The 15,998-nt window shown below is 40.8% G+C and overlaps 1 protein-coding gene across 1 annotated transcript in view; it reads right to left on the reverse strand.

Annotated features, from left to right (window-relative positions):
• The window catches only part of LOC126184438 (uncharacterized), a 220,827-nt gene extending 215,875 nt beyond the window's left edge, over positions 1–4,952 (reverse strand). The window contains exon 1 of the mRNA XM_049926830.1: positions 4,253–4,952. The gene's annotated coding sequence lies outside the window, so the exon portion shown is untranslated. The remainder of the gene's footprint in view (positions 1–4,252) is intronic.
• Between the last annotated feature and the right edge of the window lie 11,046 nt (positions 4,953–15,998).

The raw sequence follows: 15,998 nt of genomic DNA on the forward strand, positions 1-15,998 counted from the left end.
GCGTTGCAGAACGTAAATAAATTCTCAAAAAGCTAAGTAATGAAAAATGACAGTTTCATTTCTGGTTTACTAAAAACTTCTGCTGTTGAGATCTGCAGTAACGTCACTCAAATGAAAATAATAAAGGTGTCATCCATTATTCTGATATGTTGGTTGTAAAATAAATGAATTTTCGACGAAGAAGCACGGCATGTTGAGACCTCAACTTTCAAACGATACTCACAAAGTCCCCAAGGCTTCTGGGTTTACGCTCATCACGGAACTAGAAAACGATGCAAAAGATTCAAAAGGACAGTGAAACGACATAGTTCGAACGACTGTTGCTACCCTTTGACTTTGAATCGTTCACCGGAAAATGCCGGCATAATTATAGCGACCATCGGAAGTGACTAAAATTGTAAGTAAATTTTCGTTTATGAAATGAAAAAAGTAACTGCCTTGTTTACATCGTTTTAACAATACTCTCCCCTAGTACATGCTAAAACTATCGCAAAGGAATGCACGTACCTTCAATTTTCTGAATCAAGTGCCATAAGAATTTGGAAAATGTTTCCACAGGCTTTGTAATTGAATAAAATAGCAAATACTACGGCACAAATTTGAATTAATGTGTTACTGTGTATAACATTTAAACTGATTATAAACCATAGTGGTCCACAATACATTATCACATGAAATTACATGAAGCGTTTTCCAAAAGAAATAACTGCCATACGTTTTTCTTAACGCAAGGCGAACGTAAGTAATTGGAGATTTTCGATTCCACGACGGTATAGATAAATATTACACACAAAGAGACGCGGATCGTTTTCAGATTCATTTAGCTAAAGGAACAATTGTCGTTAAGGTCAGACTTTACAAATTATGTAGGCTGAAAGCTTATGTTAACTAGATGAATGACGGCTTCTCTACTATAATTATAAAATTGTTGTTTCATGTCATGATGCCAGAGAAAGAACAACATGCGATTTCTCTTCCATTTCGATGCGAAAACGAATGAAGTAACGTACAAATTCACCCAAACTGTTATTTTCAAGTCTGGAAAAAATTTCTAAGCACATATCCCACTATCCAACGGAAGACAGAAGTTTCCAGTGTGTTGCTCTTCTCACACACTCCCACAAGGTTAAAGAAAATGGGATGCCGTCACATTATACATGGAAAGAGCAACTAGAGAAACAATTTATTTGAAAAGTCCTTCTACTGCAAAACTTCCTGCTTCACCAAATTCACATAAAAGGGTGCAGGACGAAAACCAATACTTACTAATTACTTACAGTTACCAATTACATACAAATCAAAATTGCTCACTGTTTCGCAGCGAAAATCGTGGTGGCAAAATTACGAATATTTGTTTCACTATTCTAAAAAATTACGAATGTATACTTAAAAAAGCGTTCCTTCAATTTTAACAAACAGACTATTTAATCGACGTCATAACGTCAGCTCAAGTTTTTGGTGATCAATGAGTCTTACGTTTTTTCATGTAAAAATCTTGAGAAGAGATCAGTGTCGTTTCGCATATTATGTTAATACTTCAACTGCATAATCGCACTTATTTTTCATTGTTTATAAATTAGGAAAGGTAACGGACGAATTATAATTCGCCAGGCTAACGAAAATATGAGGACTGCTGTGTTTTCTTACTTCTCATGAGTAATTCGGTGTCCGTTAAAAGTTGGTAAACTATTGAGTCACGACTTTTCAACCATTTCAAATCTTTATTTTAAATAAAAACACGACAGTTTATAGTAAAAATGTTAACATCATACAATTCGACAAAAAGGTCGAAGAAATAAAGCCACAAAATGCCTTTCACAGCATACATAATAAATATGGACAGAGTAAAATTACTGTCGCTCTCTTAATGAAATGTTTACAGTAAATAAAAATTGCGGCTTCGTAGCCTCGATCACGAATTCTTCGTAACTGTGCAATATGCGCTAGTGCTAAGTAATTGCTATCATACACGGAACATAAGCGATATGAAAAATCAGTTTTTATTATGCCAGAACAAGCGACAACGTTGTACGACATAAAACGAATTACGAATAACAAACTGTTTTATCCTCTTATGTGTTCCGAATATTGAAACATAATTAACATTTATTTTTCGTTATTATTCCATGGGTTTTCTTACTTGACGGCCTAAGACTGTACTGACGTCTCCACGGCATTAAAATAAAATATAACTTTACTGAAAGGCGAAAGTTTATTCGTGTCTATTAATTTATCCCCTTCAACGCCGCTATCTTAAAACTCTAAAACGGAAGACGTTCTTATCTTTCTTCTCGATGCAATTCTTTGACATGACAGACGAATAAGTAAGGAAAGTAAAAGAATTAAATGATTGCCTCATGAAGCCTTGTTATGTAGTATACAACTTCGCGAATTCACTGCCTGACGTAGTTCTTCGGAGAAATGTGGCAACGGATTTCCGTTTTCGTAGGATTTAATGAGATAAATGCAAACAGTGTCTCGATTTCAGAGTACGCAAAACATACGCTTATGACTTATTGCGAGTGTATATAACTTATTGTTAGTGTTATGTACCTCATTTGTAGCTGGTTGTCGTTTACTTTGTCAAAAAGCCATTGACAACCCTTGCCGTCGGTTTTAGTGACAGTAGCACACGAAATACGATCTACTTTTTATAAGTTGACTTTGTATACGCGCTTAAAAAAAGGATTCGCGTCGGTTGCCAGGCAGCAAGAATGCCGCGAAAGTAGCGAGGCTGCAACGCATTACCTGACAAGCGGGCGTCGAGGGGGCCGTACTCAAGATGCGGGACCGCCATTGCCTAAGCTCGTGAGCAACACCAATCAATATGTGGATGTAGGCCTACGACGATACAAATTGTGTGCCAGGGGAGCGCCGTTGCCAAATTACGTCGCAAATTGGCGTACGCCGAGCCGGCGTCGCTTCTCCGCGGGCAAAAACAAAATAAAAACAGAAAAAGGGGGGGAGGAAGGGGAGTGAGCGCATGGCGCGCGCGCCGCCCGCTGGCGAAAACACGCCAAATTCGGGGGCGGCGGGGGTGGTCGGCGGCAGCCACGCCGGCCGGCGCGCATTGTTGCAGCCGCACTGTTGCACGCCCGCTCTCGTCGCTTTCCGGCGTTTGCTCTTTTTTCCGCGTGCTACGACTGCCGCCAAAGTACAAACGCCCGGCGGGATCTGCCTCGCGCGTTGCCTTGCATCGCTAACTCCCAACTCGCTACTCCTCTTAACTTTACCCTACACGTATTTTGTGTTCATATTTCTCCCACAATCGAATAAGAGCTTCTTACACCTTCAGCGTCACCACGACACAGGGCTACAAATTTATTTTCTTATTCCACTCAAATGTAAAGACTCTCTAAGTCGTGATACTTCACAGAATATACACACATCCGTTTTTTTTAACTGGACCATATGTCAGTTTTTATTCCAGTTAAAAGTTTTTGAATGTGTTTGATTTCAAAATAGTGCAACTTCAGCTAAATGTCATTTAAATCATCAGTCTTTAGTGATTATTAAATAACAGGACTAAAGAAGTATCGAGCCTTCATATTCACTTCACAATACAAAAACGTGTTATCAGGTTATTGGAAAGAGTTGCGCTTTAAAATATTTTATACGCATGTACTCAACAGGTGTGTTGAAAGTACGCGCCAAGCAAAAACACTCCGAGTCGTGTGATGCGATCGCAAAGTTTTTATTCGCTCCACGTACACATAAACCAAAGACAATTAAAAGATTCGTATGTATTTATTGGGTTTTCAATTCATTTTCATATATACTTATGATTTACCATTCTGTAATTTTAAATTCCACTCGACAGATTTTTCAAACATCGTTTGTTCGAGATCTTCTAAAAAACATTACATGCGCTAAAAAATTTATGCAACCCTATCATGCACAAACACAAACATCAGCTGCTGCTCCCAAAATTTGTTTTTCCTATTGCTATGAAGAATACACATGAAGAGAAGTGTCACTCTAATATAAAGAGTTACCGAAAATTTCCCTGGGTTCCTCTGCAACACGCACGCTATCTTTTGTCATCCTCTTATTGATAATTGTTAGCTGTGACAGTAAACAACAGAAATGCAAAGTTTGGCAGGGCATATTTACACTCTTCGGTAACACACAGCGTTAAAAATAAAAACAACACTGACATCCGTAGATATAAACAGTATTAACTGACTACAGACGCAGTTGCAATCGAAACAATGTAGCACGTCGGATTGTTTTGGAAAAGAATGTCACTTACCGACTCGACAGGCTCTCAATTGCTTGACACACAGACGCCTCGCTTCTTCAGACGCTCTGAGGATAGCGGGATTTTCGGACAGGACGCTGAAATTTCGGAGCGAAGCCAAGTTCAAAACCGGGTGTTACTGAGGTACACTACTTCACATGTCACTAATGTCATGTCGCAGTATCATCACAACAACCAGAACTTTAAGGAATCACATACGTCAACACAATACACGTAACAATGCAGCAGGCGGACGTGTAACTTTTCGCAAAAAATAGTGATTTGCAAACTGGCGCTTTTCTTAAAAATTGACAGTAGCTTCGCACTGTACGCGACGTACTCCAAAAAGCCTTATTTCACGAAAGGCACTACGATTTTTTCGACAATTTAGAAAAGTCAGTGTATGTCCGGTTCGGTGTGAGGAGGTGTGCAGGCGGCCAGGAGGAGAGACCGACTGCATCTGCGGAGACATCTACTCCCAATAATGCCCCGGACAATCCTTTCTGTTCCTCCTCGTTACCCCTCTAGGCTTGAACTGAGGCAAACACGAAAATCGAGTGAAAAAGCGAGGTCCGTCTCAGTTGGTCCTCCCCCTCCGCCGGTTCTTTTCTTCCAATTCTACCTTTCCCCTTCCTCCGCGCTCCTTTTTTTCTCGCTCCTTTCTAACCCTCCCAGACCATCCGTTCGATCCATAACCGTGCTAAAAACCTTACTCACTCAACCCATTCCAATTTGAAACTGCCAAGTCTCGGGCTGCGCCGGGTGTGAGTGCGCAGGCGCGAGGCATACCGTGGCCCCCCCACCACTGCGCGCACCGCCCCTACCACGCGGCCGACCCGACACAGATCCTTCCTTTCCCCTAAAATCTATCTCTCCCCTCCTTTTTTTGTGCCAGTTTTCACTGGCGCATCACAGATGGCGTTGCGGGGCGCCGCGCCGGCGAACTTCGTGAGCGCTCGGCTTACGTCGGCAACGCTCGAGTCGACACGCGGTGATTCCCCCCACCTAGCCTCCACGCGGCCCGCCCCGCGGGAACCCGCATTCATTCATAGCCTGCCCGCCGGCGCGTCATCGCACGCATTTACGTAACGAACGCGGTACACTGCTCGTCGTTCGTCGCACCTTTCTCCACGGTCTCCAGATTCCCTCTGCCGTGTCGTGGGCGCGATCAGAAGCTTCCTGGCTGTGCGTTGTGGCCAGTCTTCCTCGCACCCTGTTTTTAGGAAATACACACTACACCATCTTCCTATTCGATTGAACTTCACTTTTGTTTCGATTTAGAACAATCTGTACATGATAAAAGGAAATTAGCTCAGGTGGCGATGTTAATAAATTATGTTTATTTTTAGACCAGCGGGAACTTTATTAATGCAGGATGATCACTTCCGGGTATGGAAATCGGCAGACACGCTGGGGTGTTTCACTTTACTATATTTGCCACGATCCACCTCTACCACAATAATATTGCTGTTTCACCACCTACCTCCAAAAACCCATTCCTCTCAAAAGGTTGCTGCAATACTATGCCTGCTTCTTCTTTCCTTCCCTTTCCTTCCTCTTCCAAATGCGTCCTTCAGCTAAGCAATTCACTTAGAGGCCTACCTACAGGTACGTAGATACCAGATAGTGCATGAATGGGCTTTAATTTGTTCCTCCTTAAATCATCTTTCGTTTTAGTGAAGTTCCAGGATCCTCTGTGACAAAGAGATTATTCCTATTATAAAATCTTGCTACTACTTGTTAATGGGGATTTAAATTGTCACAGACAATGGCGGTAAAACAAATGCACACGTGGGCGTACCCTTACGCACATATGTCACTGAGCTACGACCGTGCATTTGATAAAAGTGATTATCAGGTACAGGGCCGGTTTAGATGACTCGGGCGTTAGCGTGCGCTTTAGTTCTGGAACATTAACAGCCAGATAAAAAGAAAATTACGATGCCCCTGCTGCATGTGTGAGAAGAGCTGCGCTTGCGACGTCGACGTCAAGGCGAGAGCCAAAGAGAGAAAAAGGCGACGGCCGCTCTCGATTTCTCCGCCACTCCCACTACTCCGGCCCCGGATTCGAAATGCGATATTCTCGTACATCGTGGGATTAAGGGACCCGGTTGCCTTTTCCCACTGTCTCTTTCGCACTTGCTGCCCGGGAAGCACGTAGGCAACAGCTGCCACATATGCTGGGTGCGAGCGAGTGTTTCTCTGCTCGGATCAACATTTTTTCCGAACGATTAGAAAATGGCTGTGCATTATTTATACAGTGAGCACTGGTCTTCTAATGCATAGTTGAGCAAAAGCTATCCCAGTACAAATTATTGATTTTGACTCAGTCGAACTACGTATCCTGTGCCCTTGAACGACAGTAAACACAACACTTCTCACTTGTTACGTCCCTTTCTTGTAAAATACAGCGAACTTTAATTAGGGTGGAATACACCTGAGACGACAGCATCTAGCGCCGACTTAGTGTTATGAGTTCTCCTTTTTTGACGCAGTAGAATTTTGTTTCACTTTTTTCAGCAGATGTTTATCAGAAGCAATGACTGCTGTTCAACCGTGCTACCGTATGGCAATATCAGAAAACTGTCTATCATAAGTGTCGATTGCACTTTTAAAGTATTTCTGTGAACTATTACATTAGAAAATATGTTTTCAGTTACCATCGTTTTCACATTCATTCCTGTAAAACCTGAGTTTGCGAGGACAGCATTATAGGCTACTCACCCTTTGTACACAGTGAAAGTTCTACGAGTGATGTCTGTTCTGTCGGACAGCTATATATAAAATTTAGCTATCATATCAGCCAATACTCTAAGAAACACTTTTGAAACGTGTGCATTTTGAACTCCTCGCGGCGTAAAGAGTAATCCATTAGATTTCGGACACGCAGCATCACAAATACTACTTCCTTCACTGATATTTCGATCGCGTACGGTCCAGCTGCATGCCCGAAATGTAATAGATTACTCATTACGCCACGAGAAGTTAAAAATGCACATCAAGTACTTCTTCAAGGAGGAGATGGTTTATGGGTCCACCGTTTCGACAAATTACAATACCAGAGAACAAAATTTTCGAGCTCCTTGAGTTTCTAATTGAAGCACCAGGACCACGGAATTCTTCCAAAATTTTCAAGATTGGAAGCCGGACGGTACGTGGCCGAAATATCAGTGGAAGAAGTAGAATTTGCGCAGCTGCATGCCAGAAATGTAATGAATTACTTTTTAAACGTATCCATAATGACACCAAGATACTGTTTCCAAATATTCTTCCCCGCACAAATCGGATCCCAACCAGAACAGTGGAATAGTTTTTAAGTTCGTGAAATCTTCATAAAGACGTACCCACAATTTTTTCTGTATAATAGCGATAAAGCAGGTACAGTTTTTATTAAAATATGGAGTTTCAGTCTTCGATCGCTATTCTTTATTTTCAATTACCGGTTTCGGGCTAGCTGCCCATCTTCAGATCATATGTTGTAGTTACAGAGTAACTTGTCCGTACAGAACACACTGTTCACTGTCATAAGTAAAGTAAATTTACTTTACTTTACTTATGACAGTGAACAGTGTGTTCTGTACGGACAAGTTACTCTGTAACTACAACATATGATCTGAAGATGGGCAGCTAGCCCGAAACCGGTAATTGAAAATAAAGAATAGCGATCGAAGACTGAAACTCCATATTTTACTTATTGAACGATCGCGGAATTCCCAGTGAGACAACTATGTCTAGTTTTGATAAACAGTTTTTATTGTTCTGTAACTAGTTTCAACACTACAGAATTTCGACGTTTTAGAATTTTAAATGGTGTATATCACATACCCAAAATTTTAAAACACTAGTGTGTTTAACATATTTTAAAATTTTGGACCTGTAGTATACACCACTTAAAAATTTCTATGTCTGCCAGATGGTGACATGTTGTCAAATTAGTGCAGAAAATACTAATTTTAGCATATTTGTGGTCGTTTTGCATAGAAACAACTTTTAAATTTGACTTGACGATTCCAAAAGGAAATTACAGGCACAATAAAGATTTTTCTAAATAAATCATAGTTATTGCTAACAGCGGCAGTCCTTAAAGCACGGAAGAATTTTTCTTGTCGAATGTTTTATTTAGAGATGTCTACAGCCTCGACGCAATTCGAGACAAGGGCGAATGACGCAGTTGGCCCCAGTGCTGTGCTGGAAGTGGTCAGTAGTGGAATAAACGATGTGACTGGTTGGGCCCCTTGCATCACAATGGGCTGATGGTTTGCCACCCAGGCGGGCCGCTTGCTGAGGCGAAACGCGGACGGCTGTACACTCAAGTCACAAGCGGACGACTACGGACGCCTCTCGCACTAGTACAATACGTGTTAGGAAGCTGCCGACGGAAGGCTAACGGCTATGAAACGGCCCCGATGACAATGTTTGCAAGATCATGTCGCGTTGGAGTAGAGTAACTAAACACAATAAGGCAAACCGAAACCGAAAGCAGCTTATCAGCCGTAGCATGGCGAATGAATGCTTGTCACCCGTACAGTTTCAAAACGTAGAACACTTGGATTAACACAGCTGAATTACAGTAACAGATATATGTAGCAAACTAATTCAGTTCCTGTTCTCTTAACGTCTAGTGACACATGAAGAATGATTCTTTCCTCATCGGTAAATTTCAGTGTCTCATGCTCTTCTTCTTTCCAGTACCACAAACATGCATTGTATTGGTTTCTCGAGGTTCTCTAGCATCATATTTTTGTATGCCGACATTCAACTGTGAGTCCTACGTACACTACACATAGGATCATATACAGTATTGTGTAAATCTCTTCGTGATGAGAATGCACCGACTGCATGAAATAATAGTCATTAGGTGACGCGGTATCTAGAATTTAGATTATTATTAGTTATTGGATCTAGCGAAATGCTCGACGATGGGTCGGTTGTTATCAAGCAAATACCAATCCACACGGCCTTTAGTCGAAGCATTTCATCATCATGACTTTCTCTAAATATATCCTAACTGCTGAGTACAAGTTCCTTACGAGTTTTGCATATGTTGTATTATAAATAAGCACTGAAAAAAGCAGATGGGAAGAGTAGGGACTACCTATGTATCGAACTAAAATTAGTTTAGATCAGTAAATACCTGTTTCTTATGTAGAGATGTATCATGTTTCTCTTGTTATGGCAAAAACGTACTGGAAACACGCGAAATAGACCGTGACATTTGCGCAAAGTTGATGTAATATAATGTACACTAAAATTCTGTATTTTTTAATTTTTGTGTGAATTTCGAATTCTTCTGAATTGTAGCCACAACAAATCTTAGGCCAGTATGACGAAACTGTTGCTGACCTTGGAGAACTGAGTGGTCGCATAACAGCTGCAATAACTTTGAATTACAAGTTTTGCTTCTGGGAACAGCTGGGGTGGGGGACACGGTGCGGTGGCTAAGAACAGACACGAAGATTGAAAACAGAACACAGGCTGAGGATTCGACTAGTAAGACCAAGAATTGTTCTGGGCATCCTTTCTGAGTCTCGTTCGTAGATACCGTAGAGTTAACAGTACCATTAGCGCGTAATACGTGTCTGCCCAGTTGTTTGGTTCTTTTTAAAAATTAATGGCACAGATATTTCAAGTCATAACGTTTGCAACATTCGATGGTAAGATGGGCAAAATGAAGATAAAATGAGAGACAATTAGTTGGTGAAGAAACTGCATATCCAGATGCTGATTTACGATGGGTTCGTACACAGTGTCAAAGAACGGGATGGAAGGTCAAAACGTTCCACACTGCATTTCAAATGATAGCATTCACAAAGACCGTCACCGTCAAGGTTTACAGGAACCGAAGTTTTGACGTTTACGGTGAAAGGTGTAGTCATCGGCAAACATCGGAAATTAAACTATTCTCGCCACACTAATACATGTAATGACAGCGGATTTGTGATTTTACGTTAACTTAATCTTCATTTTATTGTTTTCGTAGCACATTGCACAAGATCTTACAAGTGTTTACCCAAAGAGGAGAAATATCTGAAATCGAGAAATGATTTAGATTTTATAATTCCTGAACAATGAAAAATACTGTACTGCACATAAGAAAGCACGTAAACAGATTAAATCAGGTTTTAATGAAAATTACTTATAGCGAAAAAAATCCGTTCTGTTGAAAGAGAAAAAACTTTTTGTGGATACTATTTGGCAGTTAGGAAGAAAAACACGTCACAAAGGATAAAGTAAGGCACTATGTAATGCCTTAAAAATATTGCTCGAAGTTTTTGTACGTGTGTATTTCCTGTAGTAAATATGAAATGTTTGGAGGTCGCTTTTTCTATTCGTTCAGTTCCCCGTGGTGAGAGGAAATCCCCACATGAATTTTGTGAAGAATATCCGTTGGCTCTGCTATCACTACTAGTTGCTGCATAGGGACAGTCCGTAATAACCTCAGTACTGGGCTGGGTTCCCCCTTCCCCTGCAGAGGCTGCAGTTGCCGGAGGCGGCAGCGGCAGTTACTGCAGGCAGGCAACCCGCGCAGCACCACGCGGACACCGCATCATCTTTCTCTCTCTTCACTCAATATTTACTCATTTTCTTTCCACTAAGGCTTCACAATATTCAACTTCTACTAATGCTACTTGCCAATTACAGTCTTAACACTTGTCTATTCGGCCTTGATTCTATCACTGACAGGCAGCAGGTATATCTGACCACGTGCTGAAGAAGTCACAACGCATTTTGTAATGGCAGCAACTTATTCCTAACTAGTCTGTCGCACGGTTCAGCAAGTTTTCTTCCTGGACAATGACGTGCGGCAGACTTTGATCAGCTCCATGTGAAAGATTAACGACCCTCTGCCTGGAACGCACACCTCTATATCGTAAGTGGTTTTCCAATTTCATTTAGGCGAACAATTAACTATTGGACCTTGTGCAGTCCAGAAAGTATGAATTAGGCATACTTTTCTCTATAAGGTCAAATAATCATTGTAACTTTCAATTTCTGTTGTTTATTGGTTCCACAGAATTTGCTGTAGGAAGGGGAAGCTGTGGAGCAGCTGTAGGTTTGTTAACTAATCTGATGCTATGCATTGGATGTAGCTTTATTTCAGGGAGTATAAAGAGAGGATATTAATTCTGTCTCCTGTTTTTACTGAGATTGTTGCATGAACAGGCTGGGAGAGGAGCAAAAATGGAAGGAAGATGTGTAACTTTCCGGCACAGTTAGAAGGACGGCAGGAAAGAATAAGGCTTAGAAAGAACCAGAGAGCAAAAGTGCCGGGAACTGACAGCTGGAACAATAGGGTGTGTAAATAGACCTATGTTAAACAGCTTCGTAATAACAATCAAAAACAGGTCCTAAAAGCTCTCAGTGGGCAGCGGAGAGGAATCAGCGGTAGACGATGGCCCGCCCGGTTGGCCGTGCGGTCTAACGCACGGCTCTCCGGGCGGGAAGGAGCTCCTGGTCCCCGGCACGAATCCGCCCGGCGGATTTGTGTCGAGGTCCGGTGAACCGGCCAGTCTGTGGATGGTTTTTAAGGCGGTTTTCCATCTGCCCTGGCGAATGTGGGCTGGTTCCCTTTATTCTGCCTCAGATACACTATGTCGGCGATTGCTGCGCAAACAAGTTCTCCACGTACGCGTACACCACCATTACTCTACCACGCAAACATAGGGATTACACTCGTCTAGTGTGAGACGTTCCCTGGGGGGGTCCACCGGGGGCCGAACCGTACAATAACCCTGGGTTCGGTGTGGGGCGTCGGAGGGGTGAAGCTGACTGCGGTAGTCGTCATGGGGTTGTGAACCACTGCGGCTGCGGTGGGGACGGAGCCTCTCCGCCGTTTCTAGGTCCCCGGTTAACATACTATACGATACAATATCTGTAGACGCACCTGTGTAGCAAACTTCGGCTATAGTGAGATGGTAGTAGCCATGCTCGTGATGCAGGTGTTCAGTTGCAGTAAATGTTAAGAGATGAACACGAAGTTGCTAATGTACTGACACCTCGTGCTGGGCTAACAGAAAGTAATCTATACTACTATACTAGTACAATGACTAGTCGTTAAATATCGAAAAGTACTTGACTTCAATTTTTTCACGGTACTCTAATAAACTCTCGTACAGACACAGGTATATATTTTTGAAGGTTCATAATATATATATATATATAATATATAAATGGGGTACGTTGTTAGCAAAAATCACGAAAATCGCTTGATCTAATTTTCTCATGTTGAGAAATGAGAAGGCACGATCTGTTTTATTCGATAGAAGACTTTTAAAGCCAAGATCGCATAAATATTTCTTTACTTTCAATGACCAGTTGCGACGGACTTTGCTGTCATCTTCAGGTCTTTAAAAATTTTTTGCTACAAAACGTATTCATTGTTAGTTGGAACCACACTCTAAGTTGTCATATTAGTGGATAATGTGCTACATCTTATCCTCTAATTTGGCAACTAGGCATGATGTTTCAACTCACAATGAACACCTTTTGCAACAAGAAAGTTTTGAAGACCTGAAGATAACAGCGAAGTTTGTCGAAACCAGCTGTCAAAAATAAATATTTATGCGACCTTGGCTTTAGAAAGTAATTACCAAGCAAACCTCTTTACCGATTTACTTCAAATTTTCACACGATATACTCTAATATACATTTAGACGGATCAAAAATTTCTAAAACTACTTGACCGATTTGCTTCGAATTCTTACACGAAACGCTAATGTCTAATGAATATTTGGACAAAACTAGGCTATATACTTTTAAAAGTACATAATATATAAATGCATATAACACATAAGGGGAAACGTAGTTACCAAAAATCTCGACAAGTTCTTTCCGATTAAATGCAAATTTTTAACGTTACTAAAATAAATGCGTGGATGGACATAAGCTATATATAAATATATTAAGGAAACGTCGTTAGCAAAAATCTTTAGAAGTTCTACATCGATTTCCAAATTGTTTCTCTCGTACATTTTCTTTCTCATTATACACATTTTTGAACAGAAGCTGTATACCCAATAACGTGTTGTTTTGTTTTCCTCCTCGCATTCGGTTTTAACAGGAAACATGAAAGTTGTATTTATGGTTTATCGGCTTCTGATTAAAATACTACTACGAAATCTGAATTTGCAATAACAATAAACAAGGCTCAAGTTCAGACAGAGGCGGGAAGACGAGATGGAAAGAGTCGAGGGGAGAATAAATGGAGAGAGGGGCGAGGAGGAGATGGGCAGGGAGAGAGGAGAGGAAGTGATGGACAGAAAGAGGGAGAGTGGGAGTGGACGAAGAGGGGAGGAGACGGACATGGAAAGGAGGAGAAGGAGATCAGCACATATATCCAGTTCCCATACATAGTCAGCAATTGCGAAACATTACCGGTTTCTCTAGTAGATTACATAGGGCCACTGTGCGATGGTTCTTCAGAGACGGTGAGTAATCATAGGGAAGATGGCGAGCAAATGTGTGGTTTGTCGAGATGTTTTGTTACCGTGACCAGCCTCTGCTGGGTAGCGAGTTATACGCCGTTGGAAGTTGCCCACATAGATTTGGTGCCCTTTCGAACAATCAGTAGGTGGGGCTTTACACAGTATGGCCTATACCTAAATAAGCCTCGGATGGGGAATGTTGTGTCTCTTGTACTGGGATAAGATTCTCGTTGCGATGGCCAACAGTTATTTCCGCCTACGAAAGGCTTCTTAATGTCGCCTTCAGAGAATTACATGTATTTTATCAAAATATTTGGGGACTGCAGGTAACAGATAACTATGTTTATCGAAACAATATCTTCGAAGTGAAGATATTATGAGGCTTCCATTGCAGAGATTCACGTTACTGAATTTTCCCTTGTATCCTTTGCAGATGGAAGGAGTTGCTATTTATGTCAAAAATAACATTTCATTCAATCAGACTGATATTCTAAAATTTTTTAGTCAACATGTGTTATTTTGTAGTCAACATGTGTTAAGAGTGCTGTGCAGTAATGTTTGGATTTACTGTCATCAAAATTTTAGTTATGATGATTTCCTCAGATTTAACCCTACAATCTTCCTGAGCACACGTTAAAAATATTAACTTCAGCTACATGAGAATAATAGTATAATTGCATGTAGGTACTTCAATACTTATTTTTTTTTAATTTTTTCGACTGTGATTTCCCAACAAGAACACAAACTAGCAGAAGTACAGCAGCAAATGTTTTCATTTAAGTCTCGTTAATGGAGGTGTAGAAGCTGTTACTACAAACGTAGACGCAGTGGTCTCAAGGTTAGAAAGTATTAATTGAGAAATGACTAAAGGAAGGACAAAGAGATAGTGTTGATATTATTGCGGCCCATATTTTCCATAAATTTCATAAAGGCAGAGTACAAAGGAGAAATTGCCTGTTTCTCTTAGCATAATTAACTGGCAAGATTCCTAGTCTAGTTGCAGGACTGGCTCTTCAGTTGACCCGGTACTATATTTCTTTCTTCATGATAGTAGAAAGCATCGATGAAAAACGGAGGCCGGCATTAAGTAAATTAGAATATTAGGTCCTAGCAGCAAGAGATTCGGTTGAGTTCAACAATTTCTGAAAAGTAGAAAGCAGGTTACTTTACACTTTCATATTATAGCGTATGAGCAAGTGTCTCACTGCTGTAGTCGAAGGTGAGGATTTCTACAGGATTACACAATAGAACCGCTTCTTTCTTTGATTTATGTTAATGAATTGCTATCAGTTATAGCAGTTAACTCTAAAGGTGTATTGTTTTTGGAGATACAAGTAATATTATTACAGATACATGGGAGACACTAATATAGCAACTCACATTCTGGAGAGAAAAAACTCATGGGTTAGAGGTAATGGACGCAGTGTTGGTTGAAAGAAGACAGTACATGCCGTTTCGTACATAAAAGTCTGTTTGCGCTAACGTCTATATTTATTACAGTGCTGGCATGATTTGTGGAACAGAGGACACCAGATTTCTGGAAGTGAGGATAAATGGTAAGCACTTCTTGGAAGCATCTATTCACCATCTCCAGCACAACATAAATGCAGCTGCCTATGCAACTAGAGTATTGTCTAGTCAGCACTAATGATACACTGAAACCTACGTACGCTACGTAATTTCATTCCTTGATTCCTTATGAAACAATGTTTAGGGACACCTCAATTTAGCCCTTTAGTGACCACATTATTTCCATAAGTTGTACACTTTTTATGAACACTTTATTGGGCTAAGGAACCATTCATAAAATCATAGTATAAATCTTAAAAGTGAGAGTTTAGCCTAAGAGTATAAAAAAATTAGTGGGAACTATTGTTCCCACCGAACTCTGGAGTAACTTCTCTTGCTAATTTAAAAAAATGTATATCCTTTTTTTTAGTACAAAAAGCATGTTAAACGTTACATTTATATCAGTATTTGTTCATATTGTCCTTAGAGTTCACTAAGGTGTTGTACTATGGAACTTAGAGAAGCATGGTACTACACACAAAGGTACCCGACAGTTGCTGCACATTAGTTTTGTTCTTTTCTTTGTTCTTGGTGCTACATTGGCTGCATCTTGTGTTTGTTGTACCTTTTGTAGGCAAATGAGTTCCAACTTTCTCCAGACGAACTTCATCTGGCACTCCAGACCTGTCACCATTCTGGTGTTTGAAAATGAACAGGCCTTCCTCTTCGCTTATGACCTGAGATTCCAGAGATAAGCTGCCTCGCCAAGTGCAATCTAAATGTTAGCCGGTCTGATTCTGTCTTCTGTAGCTTCCACATAATGT

Source organism: Schistocerca cancellata, chromosome 4, assembly GCF_023864275.1.
Source record: "Schistocerca cancellata isolate TAMUIC-IGC-003103 chromosome 4, iqSchCanc2.1, whole genome shotgun sequence".
Lineage (NCBI taxonomy): Eukaryota > Metazoa > Arthropoda > Insecta > Orthoptera > Acrididae > Schistocerca > Schistocerca cancellata.